This window comes from Uranotaenia lowii, chromosome 1, assembly GCF_029784155.1.
Source record: "Uranotaenia lowii strain MFRU-FL chromosome 1, ASM2978415v1, whole genome shotgun sequence".
NCBI lineage: Eukaryota > Metazoa > Arthropoda > Insecta > Diptera > Culicidae > Uranotaenia > Uranotaenia lowii.
Genome location: NC_073691.1, coordinates 90,924,225 through 90,942,475, shown reverse-complemented (window position 1 = coordinate 90,942,475; position 18,251 = coordinate 90,924,225). Strand labels below are relative to the sequence as shown.

The following is an 18,251-nucleotide window of genomic DNA, read 5'->3' as shown; positions in this document are numbered from 1 at the left end:
CTGTCCGCCTTCTCTCACCTTTAGCTGGGTCAACAAGCTGACGTGTTCGAGTCCTACTATGATACCAGGTGTTGCTGCAGCATAGCTCATGACAGGTAATCCCTTCAAGTGCGGGTAGCGTTTTTGCAAATCCTCGTAATCGATGGTTTGACTGGTTAATTTGAGCTGACTCACTGTTCGGACGTTTCCAATATCGTATCTTGTTTTACACCCTTTACCACGAATTGAAATCGAGACTCGCTGCGAACCCTTCTCTTCGCGTGACACATTACCTGTCCAGCTAAGCCATAGCGTCTCCTTGGTTCCCTCTATACCAAGTTCCTTCGCGATGTTGGCCTCCAAAAGCGTGGAGGACGAACCGTCGTCAAGGAAGGCAAATGTTTCGATGGATTTGTTTCCGCTTTCAATGACAACCGGTAAGTATCGAAAAAGAGCAGATGATGTAGAAGCGTGATGATGGTTTTGTTGAGCGAGAGCGCTATCACCGTTGGATATATTGCTGTTGTTGGTACTGTTTCGCTCGGCGTGCAGTAAAACATTATGTCGTAACCTACATCCCCCAATGCCACATACTTTACCGGATCTACAAGGCCATCTTTTGTGTGGAACTAAACAGAGGTAACATAGATGTTTCTGCTTAACGAAGTTCCATTTCCTGTCCAGATCCAGAGAAATAAATTCTTGACATTTTGCGATTTCATGTGATGGATTCTGGCAATAAACGCATGTTTTCTCAATTTGAGCTATAGGGTTGGTAGTTTTAACTGTGTGCTTTCCTCTCAAGACCTGGCTGGAGCTTTGATCATTGTTGATGGTATCATTCTCAGAGTGCACATATAATTTCGATTTCTCCGAAAAGCTCTTAGGATGTTTTTCTTTAGAGACTGGGATGGGAATACTAATATCGGAAGACACGGTTACCAGCTCAGACATAAACTTGTTGAAAACGGCCAGGTTAACGAAGTTATGCTGCCGTTTGAAACGACCCCACTCGATTGCTAATGGAGTTGGTAATTTTACTACCAATTCATACAACAGCATCGGATCAAAAAGATGGTCAGTCAGATCTGCAGTTACCATATGATCCACAGCATTTTGAACTGCTAACCCGAACGTTATAATCGACTGGAGATTTTCGTATTTCGGCCCGGGGGTTTCTCTGAGCTTTTTTTTTTTTTTTTTAAATCATTTATTTGAAACGGCTCAATCCAGTAGGTTTAAGGAGCCAAGATTGTATTTGTTTTTGCACTGTTTACATTTCTTGCTTAAACTAAAAATTAGTAACAGATTGAGAAAAAGTCTACAGAATAAGATCGATAGCTTTAAAGAATAGATAGAGTTCGGAAAAGTAAGTTAAGTCCATCGTAGCCAACACATCTCTCACAGGTACATTAGGTTGCCTTCCTCGAGACCGAAGCGAATTTGTTAACTGTGCTCTGGCGATCAAGTGGACCTCGCACGACCAAACAACATGGTCAATGTCGTGATAACCAACGCCACAGGTGCATAGATTGGTGCTTGACAGATTTACACGATACAGTAACGCGTTTAAGGAACAGTGGTTGGACATGAGTCGGGAGAATGTTTTAATAAAATCACGGCTCAGGTCCAAACCCTTGAACCATGGTTTAAGCTTCACCTTTGGGATGATCGAATGGAGCCACCGGCCTTTTTCATCTGCATTCCATTTGCGCTGCCAATTGACGAGAGCATTTTTATGTACTAAAAAGAAAAATTCATTGAAGGAGATTTGACGCTGATAAATATCACCTTCAAGCGCACCTACCTTTGCGAGAGAGTCAGCCTTCTCATTGCCCAATATTGAGCAATGTGAAGGGACCCAAACAAAGGTGATGGAGAAGCAGCGTTCAGATAAAGTACTCAATTTTTCTCGTATCTTCTCGAGGAAGTACGGTGAGTACTTTCCCAACTTCATTGAACGAATAGCTTCAAGTGAGATTAAGCTATCCGTTACAACATAAAAATTACCAACAGTTTGTGAGGCGATGCTGTTCAGAGCCCAGTTGATAGCTGCCAACTCTGCTATGAATACTGAACATGGAAACTCAAGACTATAGAAAGCGCTAGATGTTTCGTTGTATACTCCGAATCCCGTTGATTCATTCAATAGCGACCCGTCAGTAAAGTACATTTGTTCAGCATTGACGTGCCCATATTTAGCATCGAAAATCCTAGGAATAATAAGCGAACGATGTTGATCCGGGATTCCACGGATTTCATGCTGCATGGACAAGTCAAACTTGACAGAGGAATTGTCGTAGCCAGGGTGACAAACACGAATGGGAGAATTCGAAGAAGGATTAACCTGCATAGACATAAATTCATGATATATGGCCATATATCTTGTTTGAACATTTTCCTCAAGCAGCTTTTCGAAATTTGCAATTACCAATGGGTTCATGACCTCACACCTGATGAGGAACCGAAGAGATAAAGAAAAGAACCGATCTTTCAGAGGAAGTACGCCTGCCAAAACCTCAAGACTCATGGTATGCGTTGATTGCATACAACCCAGCGCTATGCGGAGACAACGGTATTGAATACGTTCGAGTTTGATGAGGTGTGTTTTCGCAGCTGATAGGAAACAAAAACTGCCATACTCCATCACTGAAAGAATTGTTGTACGATACAGTTTTATCAGATCTTCTGGATGGGCTCCCCACCAGGTGCCGGTAATGGTACGGAGAAAATTAACTCTTTTTTGGCATTTTCCTTTCAGATACTCAATATGAGTTCTCCAGGTACACTTGGAATCAAACCACACCCCGAGATACTTAAAACATCTCGATTGAGTGATAGTTCTGCCTAAAAGTTGAAGTTTTGGTTGAGCAGGTCTATGTTTCTTGGAAAAAACTACCAATTCCGTTTTCTCTGGAGAAAACTCGATCCCTAGCCCCAGAGCCCAGGATGATAACCTGTCTAAAGTATCTTGTAAAGGTCTGTGTAGATTTGATTCTGTAGATCCTGTTACAGATACTACACTGTCGTCTGCGAGTTGTCTTAGAGTGCAGCCCTCAGAGATACAACTGTCGATGTCACTCACGTAAAAGTTGTACAAAAGAGGACTCAAACATGAACCCTGAGGTAGTCCCATGTACGAGATTCTCCTTATCGCAATATCTCCGTGAGCAAAGTTCAGATGTTTCTCACAAAGCAAGCTGTATAAGATGTTGTTCAACAGAGGAGGCAGACCTCGGGAATGCAATTTTTCTGACAACACCTCGATTGAAACAGAATCAAAAGCTCCCTTTATGTCTAGAAACACTGAAGCCATTTGCTCACGTTTTGCGTACGCCATTTGTATTTCTGACGACAGCAAACCAAGACAGTCGTTTGTCCCTTTGCCCTTGCGGAACCCAAACTGAGTATCTGAAAGAAGGCCATTTGTTTCTACCCATTTATCCAAACGAAACAATATCATTTTCTCCATCAGCTTCCGTATACAAGACAACATTGCTATAGGGCGATAGGAATTGAAATCGGATGCAGGCTTTCCGGGCTTTTGGATGGCTATAACTCTCACTTGTCTCCAGTCTTCGGGAACAATGTTTTGCTCCAAGAGTTGATTAAATAAATTTAACAAGCGAAATTTTGCGACATCCGGAAGGTTTTTCAACAAGTTAAATTTTATTTTATCAACTCCCGGAGCTGAGTTGTTGCAAGAGAAGAGAGCAATTGAGAATTCAACCATTGAAAAGTTAGAATCCAGATCGCTCCTACCTGGTGGCACATCACGAATGATTTTTTGCACAGGGGTTGTATCAGGGCATATTTTACGAGCAAAGTTAAAGATCCATCTGTGCGAATGATCTTCACTTTCATTCGTTTGAGATCGATTGCGCATACTTCGTGCCACTTTCCACAAAGTATTTATCGACGTTTCGCGTGATAAACCACCCACAAAATTACGCCAATAAGCATGTTTTTTGCCTTTTATTAATTTTTTAAATTGATTTTCCAGGGAAACATACAAATTAAAATTTTCGATGGTTCCATGCTTCCGAAAGGTTTTAAACGCGTTCGATTTATCCGCATACAGCTCTGCGCATTGGCTGTCCCACCATGGATTGGGAGGCCTTCGATGAACGGATGACGTGGGAATGGGTTTTGTTTGAGAGCGAACAGCACAATCGTAAATCAAGCCGGAAAGGAAATTGTAATCCTCTAATGGAGGTAGATGATCTACAGAATTGATAGATGTTGTGATGGCGTCTGAGTATTTTTTCCAGTCAATGTGTCTTGTAAGGTCATATGTCATATTCGTATAATTTGAAGTATTGACCCCATTGGTGATTGTAATTTCAATTGGCAAGTGATCACTACCATTGGGATCAAAAATCACCTTCCACTGGCAATCCAATGATAGTGAATTTGAGCAAAGTGAGAGGTCAATTGCACTTTGTCTTGCAGGAGGTTTAGGTACCCGTGTTTTTTCACCCGTGTTCAAAACTGTTAAATTGAAACTGTCGCAAATGTCATAAATAAGAGTAGAACGACTATCGTCAATTTGTTCTCCCCAGACAGTTCCATGTGAATTGAAGTCACCCAGGATCAACCTTGGCTCAGGAAGCACTGAGCACAGGTCCTCTAGGTGACTTCGATCCACTGCAACTCTCTGTGGCCAGTACAAACTGACAACACATAAGTCCTTACCTCTTACAGTTGTATGACATGCAACAGCTTCAATTCCACCTGATAAAGGAAGTTGAATTCTATAAAAAGAGTGGTGCTTTTTGATCCCTAAGAGCACCCCTCCGTAAGAGTCGTTGCGATCCAAACGGATAATATTAAAATCGTGGAATGGAAGATCAGTTTGAGAAGAAAGCCAAGTTTCAGAAAGAGCAAAAATATCACAATTAATTTCATGAAGAAGGAATTTGAACGAATCCAATTTAGGGATTATACTACGACAATTCCACTGTAAAACAGTGATATCCCCGACTCCTCGGCTTAAATTAGCCATCGAGAGAGATAAACACTGAAAGAATGGGCCAAGTTTGCATCAACTGCTGAAGAAGTGTCCTTACCACTGGAAGCATGATTGTTATTATGCTTCTATATGAGTCGGGGACATTGAGGTATTCAAAAATACCATTGATGATATCAGTAATTTTGAAAAATCCTGATTGAGAATTAGGTGTTGATGAAAATATGTTGAAATTTGAAGTGTTCGATGATCCCGCAACTTCTGGGTCTTCTGGAGCATAATTTGTACCTAAAAATCCAGGAGGTAACTGTTTTTCCGCAGCAGGAGATTTTTTATGACTGTTTTGTGAAGAGCTTACCACAGGAACTTTTTGCGGGATTTTTGGAGAAGTCACTTTTTTACGCTTCCTTGAGTTTCCAATAGCGACGAATTGCTGTCCTTCATCAGAAACATCCGTGTCTACTTCGTCAACAGGTAACAAGGAAAAGACGTTTCCAGATTGAGATTGGGCCGGGGGAGAGAAGCTCTTTAGAATAGCGGCATAGGAACGTTTAGAACGTTCCTTCAAAGAACGCCTCTGTTGATCCCACCGGCTCTTAAATGCCGCGCAGGCGGAAATGTCATGAGGCGGGTCTCCGCAATAAACACACTTTCGCTCAACTGCCTGGCAGGACCCGTCCTCATGAGATTCCCCGCAATGAACGCACCGTGGTTTATTGCAGCAGAAATCCGTTGTATGTCCAATTTTTTTGCATTTTTCGCAGTTCATGGGGCGCGGCACAAAGAGCCGTACGGGAAGCCTCAACCTATCGTCTATCAAAACATAGTGAGGGAGGGCGGTACCTTCGAACGTTACGCAAAATGAAGCTGACGGGGAGTATTTTTTCACCCCATTTTCCATAAAAGAAGTCTTTAGTTGGCGGCAATCCAAGATCTTGATAAACGTCGAGTCAAGATTCTTGAATACCCCAACTCCGTGGTCCATAATATACTCCACCGTCAGATTCATTTCGTGGATAACGCCCTCGATTTCTACGTTTCGACAGGGGATATACACGCGGTACTGTAACGTGAAAAGCTGACAAGCAACGATCTCGTTTGCAGCCTTTTGGCTAGAAACGACAACGCGCAGTTTGTCTGTGCGGACCTTGGTAATTTCGGATATGGAGGTCCACTTGGCCAGATCTTTGCTGATCTGAATAACATTTAGTGCTTTTCCTTTCGGCTTTGGCCGAAAAAAAACAACCCATGGACCTGTAAAAGATGTGTTTTCAGGATAATATCTAATACGCGGAGGCTTAGGAGGAGCAGATACAGAAGGTTCGATATTATCATCTGTGTTCATAACATCTGGGTTGGGTGTGGGAAGCATATTCTGCCCCCCATCCCCGTCCATGATTCATAAGCTTTTGAGATCGTACTTTTAGTTTACAAATATAACGATAGTATGAAAGAGTAATAGAAAAAATAGAATAGATAATTAGTTTAAAATGAAAAAGGAAATGAAAATGTACAATTTTTTTTTATTGTTTTCAACCCACTGCGTTATCCGTTTTGATTTCAACCTGGTGATTATCGTCTTCCTTCAGTTGACGGCAGCAAAAAACGACCACACAAAAGCAATGGCTAGGGTAAACCTCTGATGGGCAACAATACAACGGCCTTGATCGTGCGAGCCCCTTCGTCTCTATCGGCACTTGATGATAAAGATGGTGATGATTCTCGCACAGCTTGAAGCGTCGAATCAGCTTAATGGCGGCCACACCAACAATCATGTGATTTTATCGCACGTATAAATCACCTCCGCTACCCGTTCACGGCACTAAGAAACCAGATTAACCCGGGTAATCGGTCCGACGGTGCACAATCCCGAATGTAACGACCGAACAAAAGAAACTTTCTAACTATTGTTTCGCGGAGCGCTCGTAAAAACTCGACTGTATTCCTCGAGTGAAACTAGACGAATGAATGTCTCTGAGCTTTTTCAGGACAGTAAAGAGAATAATCTCAGGCTGTCCGAACAACATCTTGAGGGTATTCATCACTTGAGGAACTGAGTCAGGGATCAATAGTTTACTTCGCACTGCCTCAAGAGCGCGACCTTTTAAACATTTTTGCAGTCGATCTAGATTTTCGGCATCTGAAAGTCCACATGCGGCTGTGCTGTTGCAGAACGACTTATAAAACAACGGCCAGTCATGTGGGTCACCGGAGAAGTGTGGTAAGTCTCTAGACATCACATGCCGCGCTGCTAGCTGAGTTTTCGTAGGTGCTGCGAAATGGATGGAACTGTGCGTGTGTGTTCCCAATTCGGCCATACTCGGAGATGGCAATTGGGCATTCGGGCTGCTGAGATTGTTAGAAGTAATTTGCGGTGCTAGTGGAATCTGATTCGGGTTAGGTGAGAAATATCTACTAGCGTGTTGTGTTGAATTGGCGGGTAGTCCCATATCAAATTTTCCTTGATGACTACTAGTCCACTGCTGATGGGAGCTCATCTCTTGGGAGGATCTGGGAGCAAACGATGGTACTATATTTGCTCTATTCACTTCGGGAAGAACAGCATAGGCTTGAGGAGTGGCTAATCCAAAATTAACGGGTTTTTGCGCAAGTGCGTTTGTGGTGCTTATCATCATATCAGCTGTGGAACGTACAGTCGTGTTTGGTGGTCCTATAGAAATTTTTCTCAAACCAGACGATAAAATTGATTGCATACCTTCTAAACTGGAATGTGGTACTGCGTTATTACGTGTCACAGTGGGCTGACTTCGCGGAAATGTTAGAAAAGGGTTTGTTGTTGGTGTATTCCGGCCAAAAGTGTCGACTATGGATAGTTTCGGACGGTGTATTTTTCCGATGGCAGCTGTTGATGGTGTGTGAAATCTAGTGGTTTTCGGAATGGCCCCTGTGTACTTTGGTTTAGTGCCGACAGCTGTTCCAGAAATCAAGGTAGCCATAATCGGCTCGCGGTTAGTCTGGATAAGTCTCATCTCCTCAACTGCACCGGAGAATTGTGTTGTTGGCTGGTGTTCAGTGAAGGGACAAAATTGCTGTCCAGCTTCAATGTTGGAATATGGGTTTAGTTCAATTTTGGGTGTTCTGATTGGAAGGGGAACTTGAATATCCGGAAACTTTCTTGCTTGTGGAGTAGATGCAGAAACGGGAGTTATACGGCTGTTAATAATATGGCTCTCCGACTGATGCTCAGCTGATACTACTTGGGCTTCATTGAAGGTAACTACTGGTGCTACATTTCGTTGTCCAATTTCATCTGCTGTCGAATATGATTTGGCTCGGCCAAGCTGAGGTTGACGTGGTAACTCCCATTCAGTTAGTCCTACTTTTGGATCTACCGTTGGTAACCAATCAACAACCTTTTTGCTGCTTGCTCGGGTACTCGTTCGACTCCTTCTGCTGTCGCCATCTTCCGCAAAGTCATTAAGACTGCCGTACTTCTTCCGAATGAATTCGTCTTCAATACGAACCCTCTTTTTCCTCAACTCTTCTTCCTTTTTCGAACTTTCCTTAATAGCTGCTTCTTCCTCAGCAAGGGCTTTAAGTTGAAGTTCTTTTTGCTCCTGGAGCATTTGCAGATTCAGCTCGGATCTCGCCGAACGTTTACTACTCCTGGAATGAATTGAAGAAGCTGCCTGACTTTGCTGAGACTTATTTTTCTCCCGGCTGGCTCGACAAGATTCGCATTTCCACGAACGATTCGGATCTGCAATAGAATCCGTAACTCCTGCGCACTGGTAATGAGCCCATGCTTCACAAGTGTCACAACCGACGAGATTGCCTGGAGAGTCAGGAAGGCTACACATTTTGCAGTTGTACTGCTTTTCCGATACTTTCGGTTGACCGCTGGTTGCATCCATGTTGCTCATGATCATTAAATCTTTGAAGATTTGTTCGGATCAAGGCAGTAAATAAGCAACACTTATTTTGATAGCAAGTTGCTTCAAAGCTAAAACATAGGTTTTTGTTTAATTTTAGGAAATATTTTTAACAAAATTCTTCTTACATTTAAGTGCCTTTCTATACACGGGAAATTTCAGCGGTTATCGATATTGGTTATGTTTCTTATTTTCGAATAGGTTGATAAGGGTCAATCAGCGATTCCTAGGAGATTTCAATACAAAGATTTAGCTATTTCTAACTAACCGAGGTATTTTAGGTTATAGACATTCTGTGAAAATCTTACCAAAACTTTCAAATGACAATATTTCACTTCCTCGCGTGTTTCAGAAATCGTTCTGCCGAAATGACCAACTATAATGGTAAAGCTAAGTTCGAAATCGATTTTCATTACAATATTGTTGATTACTCACGCTTCTATTCAGAAAATATATCCAGATAGGTATAACCAATTAAACTGAATTATAACAAACGGAATTATAAATTTAATCCGAAAATCTCACAACTATTCGAGAACACGTTTTCCCAACTTGACAAATTTTCCCGAATGACATTCCGCTTTTTTTTCAATTTTCTTATTTCTATATTCTAAACAACTATCCACGAGCCTGGAACTCACATCTCATTTTCAACCAGCTTACGAGGGGCTTCGCCAACATATTCACTACCTTTGTTTGACTTTGATTCAGTTTTGTTTAGGTCCACAAATTACACCATCTAAAGCAGATCGTGGGCTGAAGAAGCAGATTCACCCCATTTTACAGTGTCTTAAAATAATATTCTGCATTTGTAGTAAGAAATTACTGAAACTTAATCTGTAGCAAGTTCATTATCTCTTACCATATTTCTGTGAAACGAAGATCTCAGCACATTCACACATGCAGTTTTATGTTCCTATACCGATTATCGTCTTTTGATGAAGGTGTTTGTTTTACCTGAAAAAAGAGAGATAAAATTATTGTAAGACTAGTTTTCAGGTATCGGGTTGACTTATTTCTTAAGTAACTTCATAAAAAATCAACAAATATCAAAGCCTATGTATACATGGTTGTATTTGTAGAAAAAAAGATTGAACCGTACTGAAGAAAATTTGACTTCACAGATAATACATATCAGCTGCAATGTTTCTAACAAAACCTACGTGACAGAAAATATGTGCCAAACTCATTCTGTTTATCGTTCCCATTCACAACTCGTTTGCGTTAGCTAAAATATGCCTCTCAAAATTGATCCTCGTACATTTCCCACACTGGGCCCCAGCATCACGAAATTGAGCCAAGCGAGTGGAAATTTTCCAATCACTTGCCCGTTGTCGTCGTCGTCATCCAAAAATGGCAGACGTTATGAGCAAAGGCAAAAAATTGTCCCACCACCACCCATTATGTCACAAATTTCCATCGAAAATGGGACCGGAATAAAAATATTGACCTGCATTAAAATTGATCGATTCGTAAAGTTTCTACACAAAATCCTGATTTTTTTTCTTGGTGTGTTGTTCACTAGGCTTAGGTATTCTGTTTTGCCAACTTTCTTTCTCAGTACTACTATTTTGTTTTCAAGGGCCACACGAGAGCTTCTGCTTTCTCTCCTCCTATTCCTATCTTCAGATGCTGCAGCATCCCTGCCTGAAGATTTATACCAAATGACAGCAATTTTTCATGATCTGCAGTTTTCTCTGGATTTTTTTTTCTCCAACAGCCTCTGCTGTCAGTTTTGACTGTGGCACTTCAACTCCTGAATGGTGAATACTTTTTCCGGCTGCTCCGAGTGGAAAAAACGAAAAACTCCAGCAAAGTGGCTTCCCGGTAGAACGGGACGTTATTTTCCGGATGAAAATGATTTGAAGAGGCCAGGACCCTACAGGGAGGATGAGGTTATAGTATATGGCAGCTCATTTTTTTCCACTCCGTGTGGCATCATCTCTTCTGCCTCTGATGCCAACTTTTCCCAGGCAAAATCAGTGCTATTCCAAATTGACACACATCAGCGCTCGTTTCATCATTCAAGTTTATTTTCTCTTCCGGTTGTTTCTCCGGTGCTTTTCCTCCACTGCACTGCACTGTGACTGTTGGCAGAAGTTTTACTTTCGTTTCTGCGATGGGTTCAGGTTGGATGGAGCTTTCCACGCGAATGTGAAAGATAACTGATGGTTAAAAGTATTTTCAACGGTTTTTGATGAAAAGATGGACCACTGAGTTTTGAATTTTAGATACTGTTTACCACTGTGAACAAGAAACATAAATAGTGCATTGATCGGCGTGATCAGGACTTTTAACCATTACTCTGAACATTTTGATTTCGGTATATCGAGAGATTCCTTTAGAAGAAAAATTTTAATAGCGTTTAGGTCACGGTAGTTTGTGTAAACTTTTTTTTTATAATTTTAATTATTTTGTTTTGTATCCATTTAATCATCGGGATCAACATGTGATCCGTTGATTTGTTACCAAATAAATTAATAAATAAATAAATTATTTCTCAATTGGGCTCTGGCATGTTGGGAGGATTCTTGTCCTTGGGACAGATGCCAAATCCGGCCAAAACAGTAAGGAACAACCGTGTTTCTTCAGGACAGGCAGCAGACGTTTATTCAAACACTCTTTCACGTAAATTTCTTGGTTGACAGTCCCGGAAGCTATCAGATTGCTGCTTTTCAAGCCACAGGTACAGATGGCTTGCCAAACCAGATATTTCTTCGCGAACTTTGACAGTTTCATGTGCTTGAAAAAATCTGCTACCTTTCCCCTTCCTTTTCCCGTATAAAACTCCTGTCCCGGAAGCTGCTTGTAGTCGGCTTTGACGTAGGTTTCGTCGTCCATTACCACGCAGTCAAGCTTCGTCAGCATCGTCGTGTACAGCCTTTGGCCGTCGTATTTTGTTTATCATCGCGATTTGGAGTCACTAACTTCTTGTTAATCGATAGTCCGGCTCGTTTTTTGGCTCGATGCACGGTTGTAGACGATACACGCAGCTTATTTGCGGCATCTCGGAGAGAGAGGTTAGGGTTTTGCTCGAAACTACCGGCAACTCTCTTTGTCGTCTCAGCGGCTTCCGGTTTTCAATTTCCCCCCGATCCAGACTTCCTGGCTGTCGAAAAACGTTCCTCAAACACTTGCAAAATTGAAAGAAATACGTCAAGTTCATATTGGCCAAATTTTGACCGTATCACCCTTTAGTGCTTGATTGCCTAGTTCCAGGCTGTAGGGTTTTTCTTGCAATTTATGGAAAAAATACATAAAAATCATTCGTCAGCTTTTCGGATGGATTTTCGAACTTTTATTGTGATACCACCCATCATTTTCTGCACAGCACTGCTGGTAATCTCATTCGCCATCCTGGTTTTGGCAACCAGGTTTTGTTTCAGCGTCCTGTTGGGGTGTTTGCTTGCATGATACGACCGCAAGCCTTCTCGCAAACAAATTCGTCGAGCTGTACTGTGGTTCGTCATGAACTTTTTCTCCAAACCGCGCAAGGAGATTCCAAGATTATTGTGAACTGATCGAATTACCTTTGCTCTCAGCTTCCGGTCATATGTTCCACTTTTACGCCTGGTTTGTTTTGCTCGATCCACCGTAAGGGTCTCCCGGTAACGTTGCAGCACCGAATTCACAGTCGATTTTGGATATTTCAGGAATTTCGCGATCTTTACCCCTGACCTCGTCGGTTTCTCTACGTGAGTGTGCAGAATTTTCTCTTGCCTTTCGCGTTCCATCGTCGATAACTTTTGATTGACTGCTTCCATCTTGATGAAATTTTCACCACTAAGTAAACAAACCATCCGGATCAAAACACTGTCAATTGATTCGCGTTTTCGATAAACGGATGCTGTTTACAATTTGGAAGAAATGTAATGGAAGTTTAAAGGGAAAGAATCGATGCGTTTCCCAAGAAATTTTTGAAAGATGAAAGAAATGAGACGTACTTTAACACTTCGTTCAGGTCAAATGGTGGGAAAATAAAAAATGGCCGCCATTATTGCAACTTGCAGCCATAGATTCGGGGCTATTCTCGTAAGCGATAAGGATTCCGAGTGTGAAAACTCATTAGAAGGTGAGTTGTCCTAATAAATATACGCAGAACATATAAAAATATCGGCTTTCATTTATTATTTAAACGTAAACATTTAAAGTTTTGTTCCAATAATTTGTAGCCCCCTTACTTCAACACACTACTAACTAACACTAACACTACACTACTAACTTACGACTCCTAGCATCCCATCTTTTTTCCTCATTTTAGCTTGTGTTACCTGGCTGCGTGCGAACGTTATGGAACAATATTTTACTTTTTTCCTTCGTTTCTTTTTGTTTCTCAGCCAGGCTTCTTCCATTCTCTTGATTTTTCCTTACTTTCGCTCTCCTAATTATCAAAAGCTTGTGAGCAAATATGCCTGATTTTTCAGGATTTGTCTGATTTTTCGAGGCTCAGCCTAAAAACCTGATAAGCCATTTAAATTAACTGATTTTTGAAAAAAAGCTTAATTTTGCCTGATTTTTGCGAATGTGATGAAAAATGTGTTGTAGGAACATGAGATACAATTGCTGAAGTGAAAATGTAGATCGACGACCAAAAAAATAAAAAAAGACATTTATTTCACCAGGCATGTGTGCAACCGTTCTTGTAAGAAATATACTTTCTCTCATACAAAGCGAGAAGCTGCCTACATTCTGTTGGAGAGCATTTCAACCACGCAGTCATTCAATTTCATAAACGCAGCAGGCGTTGAGTTCATTTTCATCGGCTTCTCAGTTACTGGCTGAGAAATCAACAATTGAACAAAGTTGTTGGTGTTCCGGTTATGGATTAATTTCTGATCTAGGACAAAACAAGAAAAAAAACACTATGTCGTAAGTAAATTCATTAATGCTATCAATTATTATGATTAAGTAATACAAATTCGTTTGCAAACACTTCAGTTCAGCGGCAAATGCTTTATCCACTGAGCAATCGCCATCGCCACAACAGAAATGGATCGGGAGAAAAAGGAAGACCTGCAATAAGATGGAGTATTTCGATGAGGTTAAGGATACAGCTTCCGGAGTGTGGTTCCGTTTTGACCTACTGAACTACATACAACATGCAGCGAAATCTGATCGGCAAGTATGAAAAGCTAGCCACAGAAATCGGTTTGTGAGCCGAGGCTTCGAGGAAGATGCTCAAGTTGGTGGTGTTCGTGGACGTTCAGGAGTTTTTTCAGAACTGCGTTGAGATCGTCACCGTGTGTCACTAGCCGTTCAACGTGAACAAAAAGAGCTGCATTGACACCATCCAATGTGGCGATCCTGTGTGGCTCAGTGGCGCGAATTTTCGTTGACTTGATTAAAAACGAAGTCGAGGGCAATCTAGTGTCGCTAAAACTTGATTTAACGACACGTCATGGACGTTCCGTTATCGATGTTAACCTTCAACTCACCAGAAAAGGACAACTGACAATTCGAACGCTGGACTACTGACCGCCATACAGCCAAAAACATCGAAAAGGAAGTGTTACAACTTCTGAATAAATTCGTCATCAAGATCACGCAGCTGTATTCTTCAACCACGGATGCTGATAATAATGTTTTTGACATTTCGTGTGACTAATGATTCAAGGACAGGAAATGCTGCACACGCATTGAATTTGCAGGTCTTCGAAGCAGCGTCCGGGGAGGATACCGAATATTTGCTCAAGTTCAGGAGCTGATAAGACTTTGCGCAGCGAGCCGTACAAGCAAAGCTTCAAAGCAAATAACAGACGACTTGCATTTCTCGATTTTACCATCAGATAGGATTTCACGTATTTGATGATTGACTGCATCATGGTAACCAGTAGTCCATAGTCGAGATGCTCCCCGAAAGCCTCAACCAAAAAAGTTTGATAAGCTGTTTTGGGACAACCGCCGTTTCATTTGCGATACTTTAAAGCCAATGTACATCGTGATCAAAAAGGTACAAGATCATGCCATTATTTGTGGCGATTTTTTTTCATCATGTGGAAAGAGCAAGTCCCACACCAAAAGTGCTCTATCTTGTAGAGAGAAGAGTGGTCATTCGTTAGAGAAAACAATTCCCTCCGCTCTCTCAGCAACAGATTATGAAATGCAAATAAAAAAAGGACTCCCAATTATTGGGAGTGAAAAAGTTCACAGACTCTTTTTTATCAAGATGAGCTAAACAAAGCCGGTTCTCAGCGCTCGTAGCATGTTCCGCTAAAATTGCTTATATATTTTTTAAATTATTGTTAATCCGTTCCATGGCCAGAGCGCAGGCAGTTTGTACACGATCCCAGTTGCCGAATGGTTTGGTGCAGGGTTGAGAGATTTCGTCCGTCAGTAGTGAGGTTCTGTCAATTAGGCTTGCCACACCTAATTGACAGAACCTCTCACTACTCACATAAAGGATAAAGCACGACAATAGTCAACATTTCTCCGGTTTGTGACTGGCGAAGCTCTACACATTTCGAACGAAGGAAAGGGAACAAAAATAGCAATAACAAACTGAAAACGCGTTTGCTGACAGGAGCAAACACTACTGGAGGATGAGAGACCGGCAACGAAGAGGAACCCATTTGAAAATTGGCAATTGAGTTTTACGGATCAAGAAGCTTCACAGTCACACCTTCACGCCTCATACAATTAAATATCTCAAACCTGGTTTGGAGTCTCTCTGTTGGAGAAAAAGCCTCTACGCGTTGACAAAATATCAAATAGTGTGCCCTTTGTAGACACACAAGATATTTTTGATTCGTAACTTCATCCGTAGTGACGTATGTTTGCATCCGTTGCCGTCTTTCCACTCATTCTTCGCTCTCCGGTGGCCCTGCAGCCGCACCAGTGGTAGTGCGAAATGGTGAACTGTGAGCAAGTGCATAGGCCCGTTGGTCAACGAACGCTAGAAACTTCTCCATCGTGGTTGATTATTCGTAAGATGCGGTGCGGTCAAACCAGGTTTTTCGGGTGTCTACATATACCTTCATGAGTAGCAGGCAGGCTTGTAATTGGTCACCATCGTTTGAATTTTTCCGGAGACAACCACCACACATCGTTCGTGACAATCGTGGAGAGCGCAATCGTTTGATCGGAGAGCAAAAAAATGTCAAACGAAATTTTGATCTTTTTTGTGGTTAGTCGTTTGCCTGTCATCCCTCTTGCGTAGATAATCGAGATAATCATTCCACATTGTTCGACCAACACATCCAAACATCACCCGGCGCTGCAGAGTGACGAGTTTTTTTTTCAACAGGAGGGAGTGAATAGAAAAGATTGCATTTGCTTATTGAGTCTGTAAGTTTTGCTGCGTGAAAGAGATAGGCGATGTCGTAAACTGTCGGGAATGATGGTCGTTTGACCATCAAATTATCCCTCTCGTGTACCAAGACACGAAATTTCGTTCGACTATCACACAAAGAAGAATGAATATCGTTTCGTTTGATGGTAGTCGACTGTTCGGCAAGTTTTCGGTCGCATTCGTTTGATGGCACGAACAATGATACTGATAAAAGCAGGCTGTGCGACTGTCAGAGAAAATGTCGATGGTTTACAAGTCTGGTAGAGTAGCAGGTGGATCAACCAGTAGTCTCTTTCTTCTCTGCTAAGCGCGGTCAAGATTCGTATGATGTCATCCACCATGTCGAACAGTCTCCGAAGGGATTGTCCAGATGGTACGACAAAGGATGGAATTTCGATAAATCTCTGAATTTAATGGAGCTTCGGCATCTAGGTGCTCTATTAAACTGGACATATTTAAAAAGGACTAGAAACTTCTGTTGGTTGACTTGGAAGTCCTGCCCCAGTTCAACATTGGTGGGTTGATCCGATGCCTTCTTCAGTCCTACGTCTTCGATTACGTTTCTCTTTACGATAGGCTTTATCCATCCTATCTAGAGCGCACAATTTTTATTTATGAAACATATTTCATTACAATTTTTGATTGGCCTTTTATACTCATTTCGTCCTGACTCTTCTGGTCTAGAAGTTGATGAAATCCTTTTTCTACCTATCTAAACCATCAAAATTTATTCAAATATCGATGATTCGCGACGCTTACTTTCTCGCGTGAGAAAACGAGTGGAGCTAAAATCCCTCTTTTCTAGTTTCTTTAGCATCCCGGATTTTCCTACGGTGAGCTCATACTTTTTCCTATGTCAACTTTGAACTCAAACATATCTCAACGAGATATTTATATCCAATTCAGAATTAATTTAATATTTAATGATCTCGGTTTTAAGTTTCTTTTACCTGTATTGCATTTAATTCTGATAGATATAATGCAGGTTATCTAAATATATCAAAATATCTATACGATCGTAGCTCGATTATATCAGTTTTGATATGCTCCTATCAAGATTATACCTCGTTCAGATAGCATAGTTTGATATTGAGCAGAACAAAACGTTACATAATCATAACTCATCGGGATATAAATGCTTCGAGACAAATTTCTAGTGTAATGTCAATAACTCACATTACTTGTTATAAACGGATACGATTTAATACCCGGTTTGGGCCGTTAACTTCGATGTCCGTGATTCATGGAAAGTTGTAAGTATATCATTAAGATATGACTATAATATTGTTATAAAAAAAATTAAAAAAAAATGTTGCAATTGAAATCAATCCCATTTAAGAATGTAAATCGAAATAAGAACCCAGCTTTAAGAAACTTATTGTCGAAAGCTTTGCGTACACAATTGTAACTGATAAAATATAAATATCTCGTTGAGATATTTTTGAAATATTGTTTTGATATGCTATCCTTATCGGGCGGCGCACGGATTGCCTAGAGGAAGATTCGAAGCGAATTGTGAAGTGCTTAAAAGGATTCAATTTTGAATTTTGATCGTGAAGTGATATTTAGGTGAAAAAAAACTCTTAATATTTTGATCTGCAAGAGGGAGAGAAAATTGTGTTATGGTGTGTGGCCATGTGTAGGGGAGGAGCGGGCTATATGCGCCTATTAAGCAGAATACTGGTTTAATGAACAGAAGTAGGCATTGAGCCGTGGCGAACGCACGCGTTTTTTCTTCGCTCGTGAAATTTTTTAATTTTTAATTTTTCTGGTAATAAATACAAGAAAAGGTGTGGGAAAATATAACCGAAATACAACTGAAAACGGTCAGAACACGATGTGATCAAAATTAACAGTCGAAGAAGGTGCTGTCATGGTGCTATCATGATTTTTAATTTGTGCTTAAGTGTTATTCCGTTCGGGAACCATATCACAGCAAAAGCGAGGCAAACCTTGGTTGGTGCTCTCTATTTTAGTGCAATTGTTGAGATCAGTAAAATTCCCTGAAAAAGTAAAGAGTGTTGGGTGTGTTGGAATAGTTAAACGAAGAATATTTGAACGTTTTGGTGAATAAAAATGAAATCTTTTGGATCTCGAAGAAAATGTTCCAGATGTTTTCAGT

The 18,251-nt window shown here is 41.1% G+C and overlaps 1 protein-coding gene across 2 annotated transcripts in view; it reads right to left on the bottom strand.

Moving 5' to 3' along the window:
- The window catches only part of LOC129739985 (acetylcholine receptor subunit alpha-like), a 706,505-nt gene extending 696,707 nt beyond the window's left edge, over positions 1 to 9,798 (bottom strand). For both annotated transcript variants that reach the window (XM_055731563.1, XM_055731562.1), the window contains exon 1: positions 9,704 to 9,798. The gene's annotated coding sequence lies outside the window, so the exon portion shown is untranslated. The remainder of the gene's footprint in view (positions 1 to 9,703) is intronic.
- Positions 9,799 to 18,251: the final 8,453 nt, after the last annotated feature.